Source organism: Crinia signifera, chromosome 1 (assembly GCF_055691185.1).
Source record: "Crinia signifera chromosome 1, ASM5569118v1, whole genome shotgun sequence".
Taxonomy (NCBI): Eukaryota; Metazoa; Chordata; class Amphibia; order Anura; family Myobatrachidae; genus Crinia; species Crinia signifera.
The window spans coordinates 122,948,572-122,973,849 of record NC_139217.1 but is presented as its reverse complement, the minus strand read 5'-3'; the positions used below and the strand labels follow the sequence as shown (position 1 = coordinate 122,973,849).

Here is a 25,278-nt window from a genome sequence, read left to right as displayed (position 1 = left end):
CAAGGTTCCCCACACTGCGCACATATTGCCCCAGCCTGCACACTCTACCACTACCTGGCCAGCAGCAGCAGGGCAAAGCAGTGCTGTGACTCGCGGGTGGGAAGAGGACGGGGCCTAAAATATGCACCATCACTAGATTTTAGGTAAAATATGCAATAACCAGTGAGAATGGGCAAAATATGCAAATGCATATGCAAATATGCAAATGCATATAATCCTGTCTCTAGTCATAAGGATTGAAAACTTCTGTTCATGGATTGTTGAATTGGGATTTGGATTTGAAATGCTAATTTTATTTGTTTATTTATTGTTAAACTGTTTTATATACTTGCATTAGCATATGTGTTTTTAATAACTGCCAGTTGGTTAGATGTGCATTGTTTTAATTTAGGATAGAATGGTAAGGTTTGCTTTGTGGTGTGCTAGTACATGGATCGAAAGAGGCTGATTCAGCATCACATGCGATGACAATGTTCACGTACTGTAGTTGAGCAAATGTTTGCTACTGCGCTTGCCCAAAAATCCCTAAAAACTGCTATTCTGCCAGTGTTACAGAGGCCAGATGTACTAAGATTTAAAAAGTGATAAGCAACCAGCTCCTATTTGTTATTTTTCAAACTCAGCCTGTAACATGCTTGTTGGCTGGTACTTTATCATTCTCCACTTTATCACTTATTGAAGCTTATTACATATGGCCCACAGAGTGCACATATGGAGGCACTGTTGTGACTGATTAGCATGGTATAATAAGTGTTTTGAAAACATGCTGGGTGTTCCTGGGTGGTGACTATGAAATGCCAACACACAAGCACAGAGATGAGTGGCATTATGGGCATGTTATGAGATCACTGAATTGTTTCCCAAAACAACACATATCATTCACACTGGAGGCCATAGTCAGAGTGAAATTCTGCTCATTGATATCACTGCCACTTTCTTGCCTTTAAATGGCCATATCATGTTAGTCAAGTTGGATTAAAGTCACAGATATGCCCAGTACAGATTCTGCTCATGCACAGATGATCATCATCGTTGGGGATGTACATTTACATTTACCGTTGGCTTTGTATACATCTCTGAATTAGGTCTAATGTGTACAGTACTGTACCATGTCTTTACATAATACCCTATGCAGAATTATATAGCAGAGATAAAGTATTGTATTCTCTAGGATAGCCAGTATGCTCTTACAGTGGATATGCCAATGATTTTTATGGGTGCAGCAATCAGGACAGCTTGCTCTCTGCGCATGTGCAGGACCACCTGCTACCTCCAAAACCCTTCCTTTCTGCAGCATAACCCTAAACCTTCCCTGCCACAACATGACCCTAACCCCCCACTAAGTGCCAAACCCTAACTGCCATCCCTGCAACCTAACCCAAACTGTACCCACTTAGTACTGAACCTTCCTATCTTAGTGCCTAACCCTAGCTGCCCCCCACCACACAACCTAACTCTAACTTCCCCTATACTGCCTGAATCTAACCATTCTCCCCCAGCCTAACCTTAAACAACCCCGGTATACTTATAATTGGTATACCTACAGTCAGGTTTCTGACACTTGCACTGTGTGCAGTGAGTCCCACTGCCAGTCTTCTGACCAGTGTCAGTATTCCGACTACTGGCATTCAAAATGCTGGTATGCTGACCGGATCCCCTAAGGGGATATGTTTTAAAGATGATTTGCGGAAATCTACCCTTGATGTCATAGGAGGCTATTTTCTTTTCCAATAACCATATGTGCAAAAGATCATTTAAAAGGTAAATTCCCTTCCCATTAATATTCCTCTTTTAAATAGCAGAACTACAGTACATGACTTGCATGTATGGGAGATTATGAGTTTCAGCTGATTATGAGTTTCAGCTCCCATGTTCCCCAAGCTGGCTGCTTTGGAAAGTTCGTATGAAAACTACATTTTGTTCTCTGGAGTCCCAATAAGAACCCCTTATTCTGAGCCATAATTGCATATCTAGCATAAAATAATGAAATATTATCATTCTGATAATTCCACTTATTTGAGAAAGCAAAAAATAAGTTAATTTGCTATAATATTTTATCTATAGTTTAAACTTGCAAAATAGAAAACACTCCAATTAGCACGAAAATAAAATAACAGAAAAACCACGGAGGAAAATTTGGTGGCTGGTTAAAGAAAATCAAATTTAATTAGAAAGAAAAAAAAGGAACATAATTTGTTATGATAACTGCCTTTAACTTAACAAGAGTTAGACACAAATTATCTTCAGCTGTGCAATGTATAACATTAAACATACACCCACATGTAGTTTTTAGAAACTGCTACTAGTCATACACTGAAGGAAAATGACCAGTTAATTGTGGAATATGATGTAAAATTAATTAGAAGGATCATCCAGAATGAAATGTCTGCGTGTATGTTTGTATATATAGATAGATAGAGATATATATCCATATCTGTATATACGTGGGTACAGTGAAGTAAGAGGCCACTCTCCAGACTGTAAATAGACAGCCAGGCTGTCTACATGTCTTGAAAAAGGCTCAATCAGGAGCCGAAACGTTGACCAGTGATGTGGCAGCGTGATTAAATAAAGAAGCAAATGTAAAATCTATTTACAGTCTGGAGAATGGCCTCTTACTTCACTGTACCCACGTATATACATTGCCTTCAGAGAGGTGGATTGAGTGTACACCCCAGCATGAATGGACTCTATTAGTGAGTGTCACCTTACCGGAAATATCTGTATCTATCTATATATACAACCCGAAACGTTGATATGACATTAAACCACATTTTTCAGGTTTGTAAGCTTCTGAGTGCCGCTTGCTATCTATACATATATATAGATATAGATACTGTATATATATATATATATATATATATATATCTTTATCTAGATATGTCTATATATATATATATATATATATATATCTAAAAAAGAATGGAGAAGGTGCGCCTCATGGTGCATTAAACGAGATAGAGTTTAATAGAAACAGTATAGTCTCCTGGATGTAATAAGTCATAAGACTAGTACCATATAAAATAGCACTGTGGACTGGTTACCACACGGCATGCAATATAAAAGCCACGGCAAAGCTGCTCACGGTATCCTCGGGGGGAACGGTCGGATCAATCCACAGATGACGCCGCCAAGCTGGCTTGCTTGGACGGCTGACAGAGGACGTCACTCGTAACGAACCCAGGAAGGCCGGAGTACGATCAGCTGGAGGGACGCGTCGTAAGCCACGCCCTGACGCGTTTCGTCACTGGGACTTCGTCAGAGGGCGTGGCCACGACGCGCATCCATCCAGTCTTTATTTGGACCCGCCTGTCAATCAAAACAAGCAGGACGGAGGACATCCCCCATATAGACGTTACTAGCGGGAGACGGAAAAAGAACTGTGCACTAAATAGCAAGTGCACTGACAAACTGTCAGAACTCGTACACGGGATGGGCACAACAATATCCTGGTTATAATACATAACTAGCGCCCCTACCCAGATCAATCGTGAGCAGATTTTTACAGGCAGGCTTAACATAAAATATACAATATAAAAATATACAAAAATACATTTCATAAATATAATAAAATACATATAGAGAAGGGCACGGAACAAAACCATTGAACATATATAGTTCCGGACATATCAATGTAGCCAATCCCTTTTCATATAATAAACATTGAAATATAAGAGACAAAAATAGCAGATTTGAAGTATATATAAAATACAACCCTATCTATGGACCAATACACACTAGTTAATAAATGCGGTAATCTCATACCCCTCATTAAGCCCTGCTGGGGCCAATGTATTGAGTTTTAGAATCCAAGTGGTTTCGCGTCTCAATAATAATTTTTCACGATCACCACCACGTTTATTCTGCTGGACTTGCTCAATACCTTTCACTACTAGAGAACTAGGATCACAGTTATGTGCCTCTTTAAAATGTCTTGAGACACTATGATTAAGCACTCCGTGCTTTATGTTACGAATATGCTCGAGGATGCGGATCTTCAGACACCGCTTGGTTTTACCAATGTATCTGAGTCCGCAGCCACAAATCAAAAGGTAAACTACAAAAGAAGAATTACAATTGATGAATTTTGAGATCTTCAAATCTGAGCCATCAATACATGAACCCTTTTTCATATGTGGACAAATCTTGCATCGATTACAAGGAAACGACCCATTAAGAGACAAAAAAGTATTGGTGGAGGGACCATCATTAATAGGTTTAAGCTGACTCTTTGAAACCATGGACTTGATAGTCTTAGCCCGTCTAAAGACCATTTTTGGTTTATCAGGAATGTGGTCCGCCAACAAAGGATCCAGTTTTAATACATTCCAATGTTTTCTTAAAATGGAATTTAGTTCTTTTTCGTGTGTATTATACTGGGTGACGAATAGAGTATCATGTATCTTCCTAGGAGTGTCGGGAGGGGGGGACAACACATTAGCAGAGTCAGCTATTGGTTTCAACAAGCTCTTTCTATCTAGGGTGCGTGATCTTTGTAGCGCCCCATTAATAATTCTGCTAGGGTACCCTCTCTCCTCAAACCTATCGACATACACTTTAGCTTGATCTTCAAAGCATTGGGGGTCGGAGCAGTTCCTTTTTAATCTAAGGAACTGAGAGTAAGGGATATTATCCTTCCAGGCCCCCAAATGGCAACTGGAGTAATCCAGATAACTGTTAGCGTCAACAGGTTTAAAAAAAGTGGAAGTTTTTATTTTTGTTTCTAATGGGAATTCTTCCACATTTAAAACAAGGTCCAGGAACTCAATCTTGGTCTTATGAAAGGAAGATGTAAATTTAAGGTTATATGGGTTGCTGTTAAGACCACTGACGAACTCATTAAATGAATTTATATCACCATTCCACACTATAATGATATCGTCGATATAACGCTTAAATAAAACAAGGTGATTATCGACATTGCCCATAACAGTATTGGTTTCCCAGTCTGCCATGTAAATGTTGGCAAGGCTGGGGGCACAAATGGTCCCCATCGCCGTGCCACATGTCTGGAGAAACCACTCCCCCAAAAATTCAAAATAATTGAATTTAAGTACAAATCTGAGACATTCGCATATAAATTCCCTTTTTAGTGTAGAAATAGTGGGATCTTTCAATAAGCGTTGTTCCACTGAGCGAATTCCCAGATCATGTGGGATGCTGGTGTATAATGCCTGAACATCAATAGATGCCAGGCTATACCCAGCATTCCACTCGATAGTATCGAGAATTTGTAAAAGATGCGAGGAGTCTCTGATGTACGTCTCAATAAGTGGTATATACTTTTTTATATAAGAATCCACGTATTCCGAGACCCTTGAAGTTAATGACCCCACGCCGGCGACAATAGGTCGACCTGGCGGGGGGATCACCCCCTTATGGATCTTCGGAAGATGGTAAAAGGTTGCCAGGTTCGGAGTCCTATTGAAAAGATATTTATATTCATCCAAACCTAGCACCTTATCACAAAGACCTTTCTTGAGAATAGAATCCAACGCAACCAAATAATCGGGGGTGGGGTCACCTGGTAACTTAATATAGGAATTGACATCATATAAAAGTTTCTGAGCTTCCATGACATAATCATCTCTATTGACAATCACAACTCCCCCACCCTTGTCAGCACTTTTTATCACAACTGACTCATCTGACATAAGAGCTTTTAAGGCTAAATTCTCCTTTTTACTTAGATTACTCCTTTTACTGACTTTAGAATCTAGTTTATTAAAGTCTTTTTTGACCAGTTCAGTAAAGAGCTCAATATAGGGACCTCGAGACTCTAATGGGTAGAAAGTGGACTTTAACTTCAATTTAGAGCCAATAGTGTCGACACCATCGGCGGTTTCACTAATTTGAGCAGGTTTCTTTAAAAAATGGCGTTTCAGCGTAAGATTACGGGCAAACAAATTTAAGTCGATTTGTAGGTCGACATTATTAGGACCTTGTGCAGGGGCAAAAGAGAGACCTTTTTGAAGGACTCTGACTTCAACATCTGTTATACTTATAATTGGTATACCTACAGTCAGGTTTCTGACACTTGCACTGTGTGCAGTGAGTCCCACTGCCAGTCTTCTGACCAGTGTCAGTATTCCGACTACTGGCATTCAAAATGCTGGTATGCTGACCGGATCCCCTAAGGGGATATGTTTTAAAGATGATTTGCGGAAATCTACCCTTGATGTCATAGGAGGCTATTTTCTTTTCCAATAACCATATGTGCAAAAGATCATTTAAAAGGTAAATTCCCTTCCCATTAATATTCCTCTTTTAAATAGCAGAACTACAGTACATGACTTGCATGTATGGGAGATTATGAGTTTCAGCTGATTATGAGTTTCAGCTCCCATGTTCCCCAAGCTGGCTGCTTTGGAAAGTTCGTATGAAAACTACATTTTGTTCTCTGGAGTCCCAATAAGAACCCCTTATTCTGAGCCATAATTGCATATCTAGCATAAAATAATGAAATATTATCATTCTGATAATTCCACTTATTTGAGAAAGCAAAAAATAAGTTAATTTGCTATAATATTTTATCTATAGTTTAAACTTGCAAAATAGAAAACACTCCAATTAGCACGAAAATAAAATAACAGAAAAACCACGGAGGAAAATTTGGTGGCTGGTTAAAGAAAATCAAATTTAATTAGAAAGAAAAAAAAGGAACATAATTTGTTATGATAACTGCCTTTAACTTAACAAGAGTTAGACACAAATTATCTTCAGCTGTGCAATGTATAACATTAAACATACACCCACATGTAGTTTTTAGAAACTGCTACTAGTCATACACTGAAGGAAAATGACCAGTTAATTGTGGAATATGATGTAAAATTAATTAGAAGGATCATCCAGAATGAAATGTCTGCGTGTATGTTTGTATATATAGATAGATAGAGATATATATCCATATCTGTATATACGTGGGTACAGTGAAGTAAGAGGCCACTCTCCAGACTGTAAATAGACAGCCAGGCTGTCTACATGTCTTGAAAAAGGCTCAATCAGGAGCCGAAACGTTGACCAGTGATGTGGCAGCGTGATTAAATAAAGAAGCAAATGTAAAATCTATTTACAGTCTGGAGAATGGCCTCTTACTTCACTGTACCCACGTATATACATTGCCTTCAGAGAGGTGGATTGAGTGTACACCCCAGCATGAATGGACTCTATTAGTGAGTGTCACCTTACCGGAAATATCTGTATCTATCTATATATACAACCCGAAACGTTGATATGACATTAAACCACATTTTTCAGGTTTGTAAGCTTCTGAGTGCCGCTTGCTATCTATACATATATATAGATATAGATACTGTATATATATATATATATATATATATATATATATATATATATATATATATATATATCTTTATCTAGATATGTCTATATATATATATATATATATATATATAAAATAGCAAGTGAGGCGGAACTCCAAAATGTGCAGCAGCAAATAGATGGGATAATGGTAGTGCCCTCCAACGGCAATACTCCTATCCAGGGGTATAGCCAATAGATATGTGTAGAGGAGATGGCGGCACTCACAAACAACCCCGAAACGAGCCGTTGGGGTGCTACAATAAATTTCACAGTTTTGAAGAAATTGCTGCAGTGACGTGTCTGTTTTCCGGTGTCCGGTGGGAGCTGGGGAACCTTCCTGTCTATAGAGATATATAGATATATATAAAACCCTTGTGACACCATATAAAAGATAACAATAGTAATAATAATAATAATAATAATAATAATAATAATACATGATAAGTAAGTTTTACTAAAGGCATAGCCCATAATTGTCCTGATTCAAAGCCACTTGCACACCACACATGGAGTTATATTTGGGTGAGTTATTTTGTGTCTGTGCAGAGTAAATACTGGCCGCTTTGTTTTTACGCTGCACTTTAGATTTCAGTTTGAACACACCCCACCCAATTGTAACTCTTTCTGCACATGTTACATCAGCCCCACCTGCAGTACACATGATTTTGTCCAGTAAAGAAGGAGTTTGCTTTTGCAAACCAACCTGAATCACCCCCTACAATGCCAATGTTCACACAGAAGTTGAGCAATATTTTGCCAATGTGCATGTGCAAAAATTCTTAAAACTTATTTTGCAAGGTGTCTTTGCAATCGAGAAATGTTATGGAAAATGACTTGGCATTCCCATGCAGTGACTGGTAGGTTACTATATGTAGAAAATAAATGGTCCATTCAGTGGGTGTGTTAGAGGAGTGTTGTGTCAGTGATAGCGGCTGTATACACAAACACAAAGGCATAGGAGGCCATAGGCAGACAGATAAATGCACCTTACATAGAACTGCTGAGTGTTTCAGTGGTGCAAACAATAGTGGTATCCAGCAAATGTTGTTACTCTGTGTGTGTAGATGCTAAAAGTGGATATCACAGGCCTTGCACTTGCAGCTACACAGGTCTACATGAGAGAAGGAGTTTGTGGTGACAAATTGTAGATAGATGACTGCCAGTAGATGCTTTTGCATTCATTTCTGAATCAGCCCCACTATATTCAATCTTCAAAACTGTTACACATATATGTCAAGCAAATGAAAGGCTTGGGTAGATGAAACTGCAGCCAAAAACAGCATTGTACTTCCTTGTTAACAGAAGTTTTCCTGGTGATTTCTGCAGTGTTGACAAAAGTGTTGGAAAAGTATGTAGAATATATGGCCCCCATGTGGGCCCTTATTAACTCAGCAACTGTATACACTACACCCCTTCATGACCTCATTGGCTAGAGGCATAGTCATGCATGGCAGACAAGCCCTGTTATGGCGTTGTCAATTAAATTGTTCTGCTATTATCTATAGATGACGTGATCCTACAATGTTTTCTTTATCTGTCAAGTATAGGTTATTCAGAATCAGAATCCACTTTATTGGCCAGGTATACTCGCGTATACTAGGATTTTTTTGCTGAGCTGATGTCAACAAATAGGACCCTTGCATAATTTCCTGGTTTAGGTTTAGACACTAGTGGGGAGTTAGGATTATGGAGGTTATTCTGGTTGGTGCGTAAATTTCCAAATTCTTTCAGAGCGGACCGCACGCCACGCTGTGCGGACATTGTAAGAAGAAATGCCCACAGGTCCTCCGCATACGGACGGACTCGCTCTCTAAGAAGAGGGTGCGTTTACGGACAACATCCAAACCGTGCGTGTGCAGTGGCCACACAAAGATTCTGCACGGTCTTACAGCGTCAGAACGGACGTGAAGCTGCACGTACCCACCGATGCAGTGTATTTCCGCAAATCTCACGACTATTCTCTGAACTCATAAATCTGTCAAATGACACACTTATGCAATTAGGCTACTTCATTAAAAATTGTTTGTTTGTAATTGGAATCAATTAAATCCTAATAGATACTTAAACACATTAAACACATTACTACCACTTTACATTAACCCTTGCATCATGTGAAGTGCTATTCATTCATTGTTACCCCTTTACCTCGGTTTTATGTATGCATATTGTGTAATAATTGCACCTCAAATGCAATATTATACAATGTGCTAATTATTACTAACACATTATAATGCAAACTTACCAACAGTTATAAACACAGTGTGTGTGTGTGTGTGTGTATTTATTTATTTGGATAATGTTATTTGGTCTACAATTGTAGTACATTTGTGTATTGCAAAGATGTGCACACTACAATAACATACATCTATATACAGTATTTACCTTTTGCAAGTGAAAAATATTGTAAACAATTTACACATATACTGTTTAATGTAAAAAAAAACACACAGACAACTTCTAACTGTCAACAACTATTTATTTATAATACAAAATATAGAAAAGTAAATATAATAAAAAAATTTTTTAAAGCAGCAGGTCTGTCAAATCCTGTAGGTCTGCCAGTACTAGCTGCAGGTGCTCCCTCAGTCGCAGGAGGGCCCCACGGACACCCTCATCTGCTTGGCTAGGGTCATCTGTGGGCATGTTAAAGGGGGTAAAATTACTATTGATATTCATGAATACATTTAAAATAGTGATACATAAATCTAATAAATTCAAGGTGACATCTATATATATATATATATATATATATTATATATATATATATATATATATATATATATATATAGGTATATAGAGACATATATAGATATATATGACACATACATACATACATACATACATACATACATGCATACATACTAAATGAAAAGCCTGTTTTTGTCCCTCTACCCTTTACTCTGTAGAAGACCTCACAGTCATAGTGCTCCCTCTGAATCCCAACCCACCCATGACTAAGCTGCTGCTGCTGTTGTCCTTGGACATGAGAAGCATGTAATGAGCTCCACCAATCACAACTCATCAAAAACCTCTCAGTCTCTGTTCTCTGATGCAACGTGGCATAGGACTTAGTCAACTCTCAGGAATGCACAGTACACTTGTGCAATCATGGATGGCTTGGCTGCTGATGGTCTGCTCCATAAATCATTGTCATATTGCCAGTTATGTGAAGCTGCAGCACTAACCCACTCCCATGCACAAAATCATTATTAAGTCAAAATCAACCAACAATTATGTTGGCAAAAATACATGCCATCCACAGGGGGTGCCTAGCTAGAGAAGGGCCCAGGGGCACTGCCCACTTGTGACTCCATTATAAGCCACGCCTGTCCATACTCCATTAATGCCATACTTAATCTAGTTTAGAAATATAAATCAACTATAAACTCTATTCACCTATATGAGGCTACAGATTGTACGCTAGCAGCAGGGGCCTGTAACCCTAAGGTGACCAAGTCATCCCTTTAATCCAGGATACAGATTAACTACACTGGTTCTGTGGCAGTTAAAATAGAGCAGAAAGCCATCCCCAGAACCTGTGTCATTAAGATGTGTCCCGGATGAAAGGGATGACTTGGTCACCCTATCTAACCCCTTACCAGTGGAGTAACTATAGCACCGCAGCCCCCTCCACCACGGGGGGGGGGGGGCGCTGTGCATATGGGGGCGCCGGGGGCTGCGGTGCTATAGTTACACCTCCCCCCAATCCCCCGCAGGCTTACCTATTTTGCTGGTCCCGGCGGCTCCGTTCTTCTGCTGAGGACCACCACAAAATGGCCGCCCCCATACAGCAGACAGAAACTGTCTGCTGTATGGGGGCGGTCATTTTGTGGTGGTCCTCAACAGAAGAACGGAGCCGCCGGGACCAGCGTGAAAGGTAAGGCTGCGGGGGATTGGGGGGGGGTTTGCATGGGCGGCGGGGGGCACCCAAAACGTAGCTACGCCACTGCCCCTTACTGTGTGTGTTGTTACCCACTTTGTTTTATTACTTTATACTATTGTAATACACAATTGATTCAGCATGTCTACATAACAAATATGAGCCTAAAAAATTATTAATTATGCATTATGTATACCTACCACTTTCATCCACCTGCACCACCTCACAGGCCTCCTCCTCCAACACCTCCTCCTCCGCCACCAACTCCTCCACCACCACCTCCTCCGCCACCTCCTCCTCCGCCACCAACTCCTCCACCACCAACTCCTCCACCACCTCCTCCGCCACCTCCTCCTCCGCCACCAACTCCTCCACCACCTCCTCCTCCGCCACCAACTCCTCCACCACCAACTCCTCCTCCACCACCTCCTCCTCCGCAATCTCCTCCTCCGCCATCTCCTCCTGGCCCTGCTCCTCCTGGGCCTCCTCCTGGGCCTGTCTTGCTCGTTCACGTGCTGGACAAAATAAAAAAATGCAGATTGTCAATTAAGGCACATCATTTATTGAATCATCATTCACCAAAAACAATTACATCTAATACCCACATGACAGCATGTCAAAGTGGAAGTAACACATATATAGTTAATCCATTTTGAAATCATTAACAGCCATTTAACCACATTCACATAAAGAATCTACTAAAATCATTTACTGGTAAATAAGTAATGTTTGCATAAAAACTCACATCTTGCGATCTGCTGCCTTAAACGCTGCAGCAGGTCTGGCTGCCGTCGGCGCAGATCCGACCACCTTTGCTCAAGTTGGGCCACGGACCTCCGCACCTGTGTCCGAGCGAATATTCTTCGCCGGGCAGCAAGGTACGCCCGGTGCTTTTGTTGATTTGTGATGAAAGGGCCCGCACGCCCTAGCCTGGTCTCCATTACAGAGACCAGGGCCCTCAGCTCTGCTGTAGTGAAAGGCGCAGCACGCTGGGAGGTCGCCATTTTCCCAATGGGGCATCACAAACAATCATGTACTGTAATTGGTTGGTAAGATTGTTATTTGGTATTAACTTTATTGTTCATTTTTACATGCACAGTGTGTATGCGCTACAACAATCAGCTAAAACATTGCACCGCCAAACGCTTGCTATACCTTGGCATCGCTGAGCCGCCCTTCGCAGTACTTACTGTATGCAACTAATATTGCCACCAATAACCACATCACCAACACATACAAAACAGACAGGGTGAAAGAAGTTGGGAAAAAAATATACTCAGCAAACATGGCAGAAAACACCATGTAAAATAGTGTTCAACAATATCCTAAATTAGACAGCCTTAATGGTGTGAACCCAATATACCACAAACATACAAAATAGTGCAATAGCTTTTCCCATTATAAGGCCATGGTGCCATTTAAACACTAACCTTATACCGGCCCACACTATAGATGTGGATTAAAATGTACCTAGCATCAAGGCAGTATTTATAGGGCTATCACATGTGATTTGGATGCAAGCAGTGATTACTATTGCATTAGTTGTGGACTGGATTAACATATGGAATGGAATAGTGTCATTTGTTGTACATACCAAACAAGTGCACAGTACAAAATAACATTCACAGATATAATTTATGTCTGGCTAAAGGTGCAGTTGTTCATTGTGATTAAAATCTGGCAATGAGTACAAAATCAGACTTGTAATGTACGAATGTACGCCTGGTTTTGTACATTTGATTTTCCGCTGGTATGGGCATGGCCTATGCACCGCACAAACGCAGGGTGGGGCTGATGTACGCCTATTACATCAATGTGTATATATAGGTGTGCACAAAATACAACTTTGTGCTGCAAACATGTCTGGTTTACAATCAGAGGGAGAACAGGAGCATCAGCGCCTCCTAGCTCGGCTGGACTCCATCACCTCCAATGAGCACCTCACCAGAGACCAGCCATTGGGAGTTGAGCAGGCAGCTGGGCCATCTACAGCTGCCCAATCTACAGCTGCCCAATCTACAGCTGGGCCATCTTCTGCCTCAGCAGAATTATTGGGAACACAGCAGGTGGCTTCACAAGAGAGTAGCCTGGCCAGCACTTAAAGTACAGCGACTGGTAGCCGTGGCCGTGGGCGTGGCCGAAAGAGGCCAACAGAGGAACCAAGCACCAGGAACATGGCATTTGAAGTGCAGGAGCTTGCCATACTGGTACCCCGTGCACGGGATTGGATAGAGTTGACACAGGAGAGGTTGACACACGCAAGGAGATGGAAGATTTAGGAGGACGTAACTGTGGAGATTAATGCGGTAGCTCCACAAGTTCGTGAGACGGAGCACGTGAAAAAGAGGCAAGTTCAAGTGTGTTACATTTGAGCAGAACAAGACCATTAATGTTTTTATTAGATGTTAGATGGATTTGGTAAATGGTCGGTCACGTTGCTAGGAGCAACAGACATGATTGCCATGTCACTTATTCTATATTTATTGTAGGGTGAGTGTAAATGTTTCCTCAAAGTGTTGGTTTTATAGTTTAACATGATGTAAGTTAAACGGTCCCGAAAGTGAACTTGGCTCTGCTTTAATCTCCACCCTTATGTCTTCCCAAATCTTTCATTTTGCTGTGTGTGTCAGCTTCATGTGTGCAACCCAATCCCGTGCACAGGGTACCCACATTTGCCCTCGTTTCAAATGTTTTGTTTGGTTCCCCTGTTGCCCTCTTTCTGCTACCATTACTGTCTGCTGTACTTGAAGTGTTGGTGCTATACTTTTCTTGTGAAGCCACCTGATGTGTTCCTAATGATTCTGCTGAGGCTATGTATGAAAAGAATACATTTTTGTTTGTTTTGTACATTCCTGTTATGGTACCTTTATTTTTTGGCATGTGCCACATAACATGCTATTAAAATGTTACGCTTTCCCCAACTGTAATACATTTTTCATTTGATCCCCAAATGTGTGCTGTTATTGCTGAATGTAAAAGTGACATGTATATTTATATTAGTGATACCAAGTTCTGTCCATTGCTTGCAGTGTAAATGTGTGTAAAAAATGCAGCCGTGCTTTCAGCATATTTTTGTGTGTTTAGTAATGGTCCATTTAGGCTGCAATGGTTCCAATTGAAGCAATGAAAAGAGTGTAATTAATGAGTAATGAGTAGAGGAGTGGATTGTATTGTGTTCAGCTGACAGTGGTTCAGGTGCGGCCGTACTAATTGGGCGATCCGAATGCCTAGCGCATGACCGAGTGGTGTCCGCAAAGTGAAACTTGCTTATGAAGACCGCATATTTCCTGCCTGTTGGTTTGTTTGCAGTCGGTGTTCTGTCCGAATGCACGCCTACCAGAATTAGTGCACTCCCTCGTGTACGCCCATGTTTACGCCCAGTTTAGCCCACTTTGAAACTACGCCCCTGTGTAGTTCCGAATGACGCCCATATTACGCCCATATTTCCCGAGTGAATGCGGTGCACATTTCTGTACGGTATTAGTGAGAACAAGTAGGGAGACCGTGCGTGGCACATGCGCATAGCGTTGCCCACGCAGGCGCAGACGGCTAAAAAACGCCATCCGAAAGAATTCGAAAATTAACGCATCGACCAGAATAAGGCCCTATGTTAGGTTTGAAGCAAGGTAGGGTTTGGCACTAATGGGGAGGGTTAGAGTTAGTCTGCAGGGGAGATGGGTTAGAGTTAGCTGTGAGAAGGTAGAGTTATAGTTATGGGAGGGCAAGTATAGTTACTTGACCCCTTTCGAGATTTCCTGCATCGGATACCGGCATGAGCATTCTGAAAGCCTGGCATCCCCACCTCTGGTTATCATTACATATCCCCCCAGGGCAAACACTCCAGTTGCTCTGTTGCTAATCTAACACTGCTACATGTTAACTAAATTCAGATTCACAATGGATCCTTGGGCTGCTACTTCCATGGATACAACCCTCCAACATGATCTGATCTTGAGCTTCCCACAGTGTATGGTTACAGGACAGCATATTAAATTTACAAGTAGTATTACTTTTATTTCTTTGTGACATTTCGTTTTGCTAAATCCAGACTATGCTTATTGGTAATTGTACATTTTGAAATGTATTGCCAATATTTAGTGTTAATAATGGTTTCTGTTTTTTTTTTATCTCAGTTTTGTAAAATAAAAAAAATATCTTTTTAGTGGTCTTTAAAGACATTGGGGTTTATTCTAGTTCATTCTTTCTGACAAAATCCTTCTTAGATGGACAAAACCATGTGCACTGCAGGGGGGCAGATGTAACATGTGCAGAGAGAATTAGATTTGGGTGAGTTATTTTGTTTCTGTGCAGGGAAAATACTGACTGCATGATTTTACACTTCAATATAGATCTCAATTTGAAGAAAAACCCCACCCAAATCTAATTCTCTCTGCACAAGTTACATCTGCCCCACCCGCAGTGCACATGGTTTTGTCCATCTAAGAAGGATTTTGTCAGAAAGAATGGACTAGAATAACCTAGAACCATACAAAAGTGACACGTAATATAGCACATTGTGATGGGCTGTTAACCAATCAGAAAGTAGTGTTTGTAGGCTGAACTTTACTTTTTACTACTTTGTTTAGTATCTGCACATGTGCAAATGTACTGGGGTCAGACTGATTTTCTATAATTGTTTATGTTGCATGTTTGACTCATTCATACTTACTTTACCCATAGTTAGAAACATTGTTTGCAATTAGAATCCTGCTGCTCCTTCAGTATTTGTGACTGTGGCCCTTATTCTAATTCGGACGGTACGGCCCGCGTGCGGCCGTACCGCCGATGTTTTTATTCTGCACATGCGCAGAGGTCAATCTGCGCATGTGCAGCCCCCTTCGCCGCAGACGTATTTCGTCCGCCGCAAAGGGGGCGTATAGGGGCGTGAGGGGCTTCATACCCTCATTTCCCTATGTGTACGCCCCGCGTTTCATGGGCGTTCCCATGCAAACGCGGGGCGTATGCATGGTAATGAGGGTATGACGCAACTCATGGGGGCGGAAAGCTGACGTCGCCGGATGTCAGCTCTCAGCCCCCATACAAGCTAGCACACGGACGATTGTCCGTGTGGTCTCAGCTTGCGGGAGCTGCTGGGGCGTGCGGACCTGCCTTCGATGGTCGACGACCATCGAATGCAGGGGGCAGCTCCCACCATGGTGGAGGCGTACGCCTCCACCATTTTTATGCGGATCGCCAGCCGTCCGTGTACGGACGGCCGGGGCGATCCGTCTCGTGGGCGGGGATTGGTTTGTGCGGCCAGAGCACCGTGTGCGGCTCTGGCCGCACCAACCAGAATAAGGGCCAGGGCTACCAACCACCAGGAAGATGCATTGCTACACAGTGGCCCTCTTTGACTATTCTTGCTGGGCCTGGATGGCTTGTGGATTTCATATTCAATACAGTGTCACTCTTTTGCTTTCATGTGGCTTTTGGACCTCCTTGGAAGCCCTGATTATGTCCTGATTTCTTAACTGAACCAGCAGTCCCCCTACCTTATGTCTGATTGTCACTGGACTAGGAGCTGTAGTTCCCTGAACAGATTCAGTAGCTGGAGGAGGAGCACACGTAGTTGGTATTTGAGAATTTTGAGGAGGCTAAATGTCGATCTTGTCATATGTAATTCTGAAAGCACAAGGTGCACTAGAAATTCTGGCATGATGAGTTAACCCAGCGAGCCAGATGCAATTGGAAGACAGGTGTACTGGGCTCAACCCATCAAAGTGGGTACTCTTAGATGAAGATATGCTGAGATAAACCCAGCAAGCTGGACACTTTGTAGTGCTGGTTTAATGGACTAAACCCAGCAAGCAGGACATGCTTGGGTTTCTGGCTTCTGGAGTAAACCCAGCAAACTATATTCACCTGGAGTGCTGGTTTGCTGAGCTAAAGCAAGCAAGCAAGATACAGTACATGTGGATCACAGGCGTACCTAGATATTCGTAGGCCCCATAGCAAAACTTTGTAAGGGCCCCCTATTTAGCAACTGATGGTGGTAAATGTATGTAAAACATATCATTTAGACAGCAAAGATGGGCCCCCTTCAGCTCTGGGCCCCATAGCAGCTGCATCCCTTGCACCTATGGTAGTTACGCCGTAATGTGGAGTGCTGGTGTGCTGAGCTAAAACTAGCGACCAGGATTCACTTGGAGTGCTGGTGTGCTGAGCTAAACCCAGCAAGCAGTATACACTAGAAATTCTGGTCTGTTGAGCAAATGCCAGTAAGCAGGATACAATTGGAGTGCTGGTGACAGTGAAGCAGTAAATTGGTCTGGATATACAGTATGACATTTGGGTGGAATGTAGAATCATAGCAACTAGAAATGAAACTTGAGTTAGGATTGCACTTAGAGGAATGTGGAGCTGTGGACAAGACAGAAATTATACAGATGACTATGAGCACCATAGAAGTCCCCTTTATATCCCATTGCTGGATTGTGATTGGTGGAGCATAACAGTGGATCTGCTGAAACTCAGGTGTCCCATGCATTCCCCCTCAATCTCCTCCAGGAAGTCATTAAACATTCTCAAACTTAACATGGCCAAAACTAAACTCATTGTTTTGCTTTATCTAGAGTCTTCTCCCTCCCAACCTCACTATCACTATCAACAAGACCATTCTCTCTTCCGGTGTCTTTTTTTTTTCTCCCCCCCCCCCCCCCAAATCAATCTCTTGGCCAATCATTTTGCTTCCAGCTCCACACTTTTGCTTGTATTCGGCCTTTACCCTCATAAGATTTAACCACAACCTCTTTATCTAGTGACTGATCATTTATAGTCTTGACTACCGTAACCTTTTAATTACAGGCCTCCCCCACTCCTATCTATCCTCTATCATTAATGTACCTCAACTTTCTGGCAAGTCATACACTGGCTCCCCTTTCCCTCCAGAATCCACATCAATCTCCTTACCCTCCCATACAAGGATCTCTCCAGCTCCAATGCTCTCTACATCTTCAACCTCCTCTATATACATGCTTCCTCCTGTCCTCTCCAGTTTGCCAATGATCATTGCACTTTCTACACTCAGGTAGCCACATATTACTTCCATATCCAAGATTTCTACAAATTCTGCCTCTTACTACTGGAATGATCTCCTTTATACTGTCAGACTATCCCATAGCCTGTATGTAGGTTCAAATAGTCATTAAAAACCCTTATTTCACAAAAGCATACCAGTCTGCCCCATTTAACTATGTAGAACACTTCACCCTTTTCCATATTCCATCTCTCCCACTGTTTCTTAAGATCAAATCACCGTACATTGGCTCACACTTTGTAGCAACTATTTGTCTGCCCCCTTTCCTCTACATTGTAAGTGTTAATGAGCAGGACCCTTTATCCTCCTGTCAACATTACCGATGACTTATACTCACCAGCTACAGTGTGCATCTACCCCTAGGCTGTCTATACTTTTTCATTGTCTTTGCATCTCTTTCAGTGACTTTAAACCTTTTAGTTGCACCTACACTAATGAACACAGGTTTCACCATGCCCTAAATATACCCCCTGCACCCCATTACCCATCATGGCTATCAGTAGCTGTTTTAGTATTATTTGTACTGTTATACCATTTACTGACTTGTTTGCCCTGAGTATGGCGCAACAGACCACATGGGACAACTTATAAATAAATAATAATAATAATAAGAAGAATATGGTTTGGCAGTGGACCAACTTTAGACGTTACCAACTTTGACAATGCAGTAGCACTGATTATGTTTGCAAAGCAGAAGCACCTATACTAGTACATAGTCATATTGCAAATGTACATAATTTAGTTTTCATTTCTATTTATCAGTTTTCCCTGTTCAGAATGTTCCACAATTCCTTGGACATTACTAAAAATACAAGTATTCAAGTGAAAGAAGAAGAAAGGTTTGTCGCGGTAGTGGTGCACCTTAAGTAAATTGCGAGACTTAAAACATAATTTTTATTGGATCAATTAAAAAGAAATAGGCTGCGAAATATGACGAAACAACATGCAACATGTAACATGGACAGTGCTTATGTGAATTTAAAAACTTGGGCTCATGCGGCGTCCCTTGATATTGTTGGATAGTGTAGCTTATATCAGTAGGTCTCACCCTCAGTGCTGGCTATGTTGCCTATAGTGCACTAAGGGGGACTTGGAAAGCTTTTTAATAAATAAATAAACAATCGGTCGTCTGCCTGTGTCTTTATTTATATGTACATTACTCGTAAATATATAGAAGAAAAATTCTATCATGTGCGTGATAAACAGCTGACAATTGGACGATCTCTGATTAATTCAACTGGAATGCCCTAATCTGTACTCCAATCATGGTGAGTACCTCGATACGGATCTATACTGTATAATGTGAGATTCTACAGGTGAGTCTACACAGTGTCGAGGTGGGGTTGTGAGCAGTTGGCGCAAACGCCTGATGTATACTGCTCTAAACACCCTCTGGGTCACTCTTCTTATAGGTGCATTAAAATAACCAGTATTTTTACCAAAATATATTCGGACAGAGTTGTCAGCGTACGGCGGATAACGGTGATGTCATATACAGTATGACATATGTCTGGCTGCTGTGTCCCGTCCCTGTCAGGTTGTGGGGTCACAGGTGAGTATCCCCCAGGACTGGCAGGCGGAAAAATGACTAGCAGCTAGCTCACGACTTCCTAGTGCTGTATGGTGAGGTGCTGACAGTTGTACAATCTTCAATCGTTTGACTGGAATGCGCTACTGTATAACTAAGTAGTGGTTACCTCGATACGTATAAGCACTGTGTAACGTAGAGATCCTACAGGTGGATCAACACAGTGTCGAGGTGGGGTTATGAGCAGTTGGCGCAATCGCCTGGTGTGTACTGCACAAATCACCCTCTAGATCACTACTCCTACAGGCGCATATTAATCACCAGTGTCTGTGACCAAAATAGATTTGGACAGATTTTACAACGTGCAATAGATATCCGCGAAAATACAGACAATATCACATAGGGTCTGGCTGTTATGTCCCGTCCCTGCCAGGTCGTGGGGTCACAGGTAAGTATCACCCAGGGCTGGTAGGCGGAAATGACTATCAGCTCACGATCTCCTAGTGCTGCTGCAGACAGTAATGTACATAAGGTAAAGACAATTTCTTCACTAAGCATTAGAGTCCTTAAAAGGACTGTAAATGGTAACAGTCAGGCAGGAAAATAAAAAAAGAGTTTAAGGGAGCGACCGCACGGCTTGTGGAGGCCGGCGTACGCTTCGCAGTTTCTTCCTCAGGGCGACCTGTATCAACGTCACCAGAGGGTTTAAATAGGCGCTTCTCATTACGTGGTACCAATAGGAGGTGCAGTCCCGCCCTTGCTGCCGCCCCCTTCACAGGTGCGCTACGTATGTATTAATCCCAGCTGTTGGGCGTTCACTCTGTCTGTTAGTTGTGGCAACCGTATCTAGGGTACCGTTGCTAGGAATATGCGTATCACACACATCTCGCTGTGGTCGGTTCTACTATGTTTACGTAGAAGGGGAGTAGGATCGGAAGGTCAGGGTTATGGCTGATTGCCGTTGTAGTCCCTGCCATGTTGTTGGTCTCTCATGCTGTCAGTCCTGACAGTTGCGGCAGGGTGCCAGCATGAGAGACCAACAACATGGCAGGGACTACAACGGCAATCAGCCATAACCCTGACCTTCTAATCCTACTCACCTTCTACGTAAACATAGTAGAACCGACCACAGCGAGATGTGTGTGATACGCATATTCCTAGCAACGGTACCCTAGATACGGTTGCCACAACTAACAGACAGAGTGAACGCCCAACAGCTGGGATTAATACATACGTAGCGCACCTGTGAAGGGGGCGGCATCAAGGGCGGGACTGCACCTCCTATTGGTACCACGTAATGAGAAGCGCCTATTTAAACCCTCTGGTGACGTTGATACAGGTCGCCCTGAGGAAGAAACTGCGAAGCGTACGCCGGCCTCCACAAGCCGTGCGGTCGCTCCCTTAAACTCTTTTTTTATTTTCCTGCCTGACTGTTACCATTTCCAGTCCTTTTAAGGACTCTAATGCTTAGTTAAGAAATTGTCTTTACCTTATGTACATTACCGTCTGCAGCAGCACTAGGAGATCGTGAGCTGAGTCATTTCCGCCTACCAGCCCTGGGTGATACTTACCTGTGACCCCACGACCTGGCAGGGACGGGACATAACAGCCAGACCCTATGTGATATTGTCTGTATTTTCGCGGATATCTATTGCACGTTGTAAAATCTGTCCAAATCTATTTTGGTCACAGACACTGGTGATTAATATGCGCCTGTAGGAGTAGTGATCTAGAGGGTGATTTGTGCAGTAGACACCAGGCGATTGCGCCAACTGCTCATAACCCCACCTCGACACTGTGTTGATCCACCTGTAGGATCTCTACGTTACACAGTGCTTATACGTATCGAGGTAACCACTACTTAGTTATACAGTAGCGCATTCCAGTCAAACGATTGAAGATTGTACAACTGTCAGCACCTCACCATACAGCACTAGGAAGTCGTGAGCTAGCTGCTAGTCATTTTTCCGCCTGCCAGTCCTGGGGGATACTCACCTGTGACCCCACAACCTGACAGGGACGGGACACAGCAGCCAGACATATGTCATACTGTATATGACATCACCGTTATCCGCCGTACGCTGACAACTCTGTCCGAATATATTTTGGTAAAAATACTGGTTATTTTAATGCACCTATAAGAAGAGTGACCCAGAGGGTGTTTAGAGCAGTATACATCAGGCGTTTGCGCCAACTGCTCACAACCCCACCTCGACACTGTGTAGACTCACCTGTAGAATCTCACATTATACAGTATTCATCCGTATCGAGGTACTCACCACGATTGGAGTACAGATTAGGGCATTCCAGTTGAATTAATCAGAGATCGTCCAATTGTCAGCTGTTTATCACGCACATGATAGAAATTTTCTTCTATATATTTACGAGTAATGTACATATAAATAAAGACACAGGCAGACGACCGATTGTTTATTTATTTATTAAAAAGCTTTCCAAGTCCCCCTTAGTGCACTATAGGCAACATAGCCAGCACTGAGGGTGAGACCTACTGATATAAGCTACACTATCCAACAATATCAAGGGACGCCGCATGAGCCCAAGTTTTTAAATTCACATAAGCACTGTCCATGTTACATGTTGCATGTTGTTTCGTCATATTTCGCAGCCTATTTCTTTTTAATTGATCCAATAAAAATTATGTTTTAAGTCTCGCAATTTACTTAAGGTGCACCACTACCGCGACAAACCTTTCTTCTTCTTTCACTTGAATCCATAATTTTTTGTCCTGTGGTAGCACACCCCCAGGTAGTTCACTTCAATTGTTGACGACATATCCTGATGGGAGGTCACCTATCTATATGAATACAAAATTGTGTGTCCTGTGCGTATGACCACCCCAAATCGTACTTACTGTACAAATACAAGTATACAGCACAGTAACAAAGCAATATTTTAGACATAATGTATATTTTTGTGCCCATTTTTGCAGACCTTATATTATTTCATCTGTCTATGAACTAATCTTGATTTGTTTTTGTCCATATACAGTAATTAGAGTTCAGATTTTGAAGAATATCATAATAGCCTGAAATGTTCACTATAATAACTACAGAGTGATTGCTGGGATGAGATAACTACATCTTGTAAATTTAGCTGTACTGTTTTTGTAGACACTTGATTCCATTTTACAAGTGGGTAAATTAAATTAGAATTCTCCCAAGTGATGGCCATCACTTAAAGGTCCTTCATAATATCAGTGATCCTGCCAGAGCCACTGTCCTTTAATAGCATGTAGATGTGTAATGTATGTGTGCGCAATTTATTTAAATGCAACCTATATTAATTTATACATATGTGACGGAAACTGGCCTTTTACAAATTTCTTGCTGGTGATAGCTAAACGCATGAAATGTGAAGTCATTGCCAAGTGAGCAAGAGGATACAGTATATACTCTTCTTTTCATCACAAACACACTTCCAAACTACTTATATAGAATAAGATATACTAGTTGGCCCAGGCAAAAATTTCACATTAGAATAAATTCTGATTACATTTTATAGCAAGGTTGATGGTTTGTAGTAGGATGAAAGAAGAACCGATCATCTTAGCTATGCCGTATCAACGCATCCAGGGAAGGAAGACTAGATGTAAAAGTCGATTTTTAATTTAGATTTTTAAACAAACAATACAATGTGCAATTCAAAATTAACAATTCGTTTGAAGTGGAGAAAAAAGGGATCAACATCAAAAATCACCTTCTAGAAATAATATATATGATGATGATACATTGTAGTTTCTTTTTTGTGTGTGTGGTTTCATGAATTAGTATAAATTCAAAAAAAGGAGGAGTATTGCTAGAGTTACACTATTACCAACCACACTAGTCATTTACATGTATTTATTAGTACTAATATTGTCTACTGATGCATATTTTTGAAAAAGGTTATCATTTGCCTAAATCATAATGGCCCTAGTTCAGTATCAGTCACTGAATTGCTAATATCACAAATTGGTGATTTTAGCAATTCTGGGCAGTGGACTTATACTGCAGTCACAGAGCATTTTCAGGGGGGTTAGTGGCAGCTGCATGACATCACATGAAGCTGCTGCAAGTCAAAACATGGCAGCCTGGCACATGCCTTTGCAGTAATATTGCGTGGAGGAACATGCCATACTGGGCAGACTTGTTCTATGCTTGGAGACCCACGTCGGCTACACTTGTATTTTTGAGATTTTAAAAAAATGCAACTAAAGCTGATTTAGGCCCAATATACAATAGGAAAGTAGCAATTATATAGAGTTTACATCTTAAAATGAATAAGTTGATAATATGGGCAATATGGTTCTCCACTTAGTGCCAGTACAAGCAGTGCTATTCTGAAATTGTCATGTACTGTATAATTGGTCACAAAAGAAATATGTAATCATTTAACCATGATTGTAAATGTGATGTTTGTAATTGTCAATGTGTTTGAAATTTTTGGTATACATTTGGGAGGAATTCAGAGCTGCATGCGATTCCATTGTTTATGCAGTTGTTATGGAACTCCAGAACAATTGTTTAAGACCTCTAGTGCAGTATTCAATATGGGATTCCAGCTGTTGGAACATCCCAACAGTTGGAATCCCACCCACAACTCGACAGCCGGTATTTAATGAAAGTGGGCATGTTGGCGAAAACGTCCATGATTGTCAAAAAATGACAAAACAGATCCGACTTGTTTTAAAGTTGGATATGTTTTGTCAGAACCTGGCTTTAATGCTGTTGAAAATAGCAGCATTAAATAGGCGATAACTGCTATTTCTGCCAGTGTAAATAGCAGGCGATATTGATCACCGCCCCTAGAATCCTAGTAAGGGTCTTCTGCCTACAACAGCTGCCTATTATTCCCTAAGTGTTTGATGTACAGTACACACTAGTACTTATGATGCCACCAAGTCTTATACGGAAGTAGAGGCTTACACAAGACCATGACACAAGGGGTTATGGTCGGAACTAGGCCAGGATCTCAGCAAATGCAGAAATGGCACTATAAGATAGAGTATGGACACTGTGCAATTGGTTTAATGCTTGCAGGCTGTGTATTGGGTAATTATACTGAGGAAATCAAAAGGTTAACAAATCTAGAACAAGACAGGATTACAGATGAGGCAAAAGGCTATATTTCTGTCAGATGGGCAGAATATCCACAGGACATACTCAAGGTGAGAGCATCTGGGACAAGGACCAGCAGCTCAAACCACAGCATAACCTGTTACCAGCAGAGGAGCCAGCCTGGCTGCCTTTTAACAGGGAAATCCACCAATCAGTGTGGCCAGGGAAGAAGGAACTCATAATTAAACAACTGCATGCAGCTGGAGTGCTGCATATTAAGGCCCATACACACTAGAAGATATTGGCATAAATATCATTCAAAAAGGGGCTTCTGAATGATATTGACGACTCTCCCCCTGCCTCTTACTGCTAGGTAACCAGGTACTTAGTATAGGTACTTATCCTAAAATATTAGGCGCTTATTCAGAGGAAAAAATTTGAAAAAGTATTTTCA

The 25,278-nt window shown here is 41.6% G+C and overlaps 1 protein-coding gene across 5 annotated transcripts in view; it reads left to right on the top strand.

Annotated features, from left to right (window-relative positions):
- Positions 1–25,278, top strand: part of MARCHF1 (membrane associated ring-CH-type finger 1) — a 345,392-nt gene that overhangs the window by 40,687 nt on the left and 279,427 nt on the right. The gene's annotated exons all lie outside the window — the stretch shown is intronic.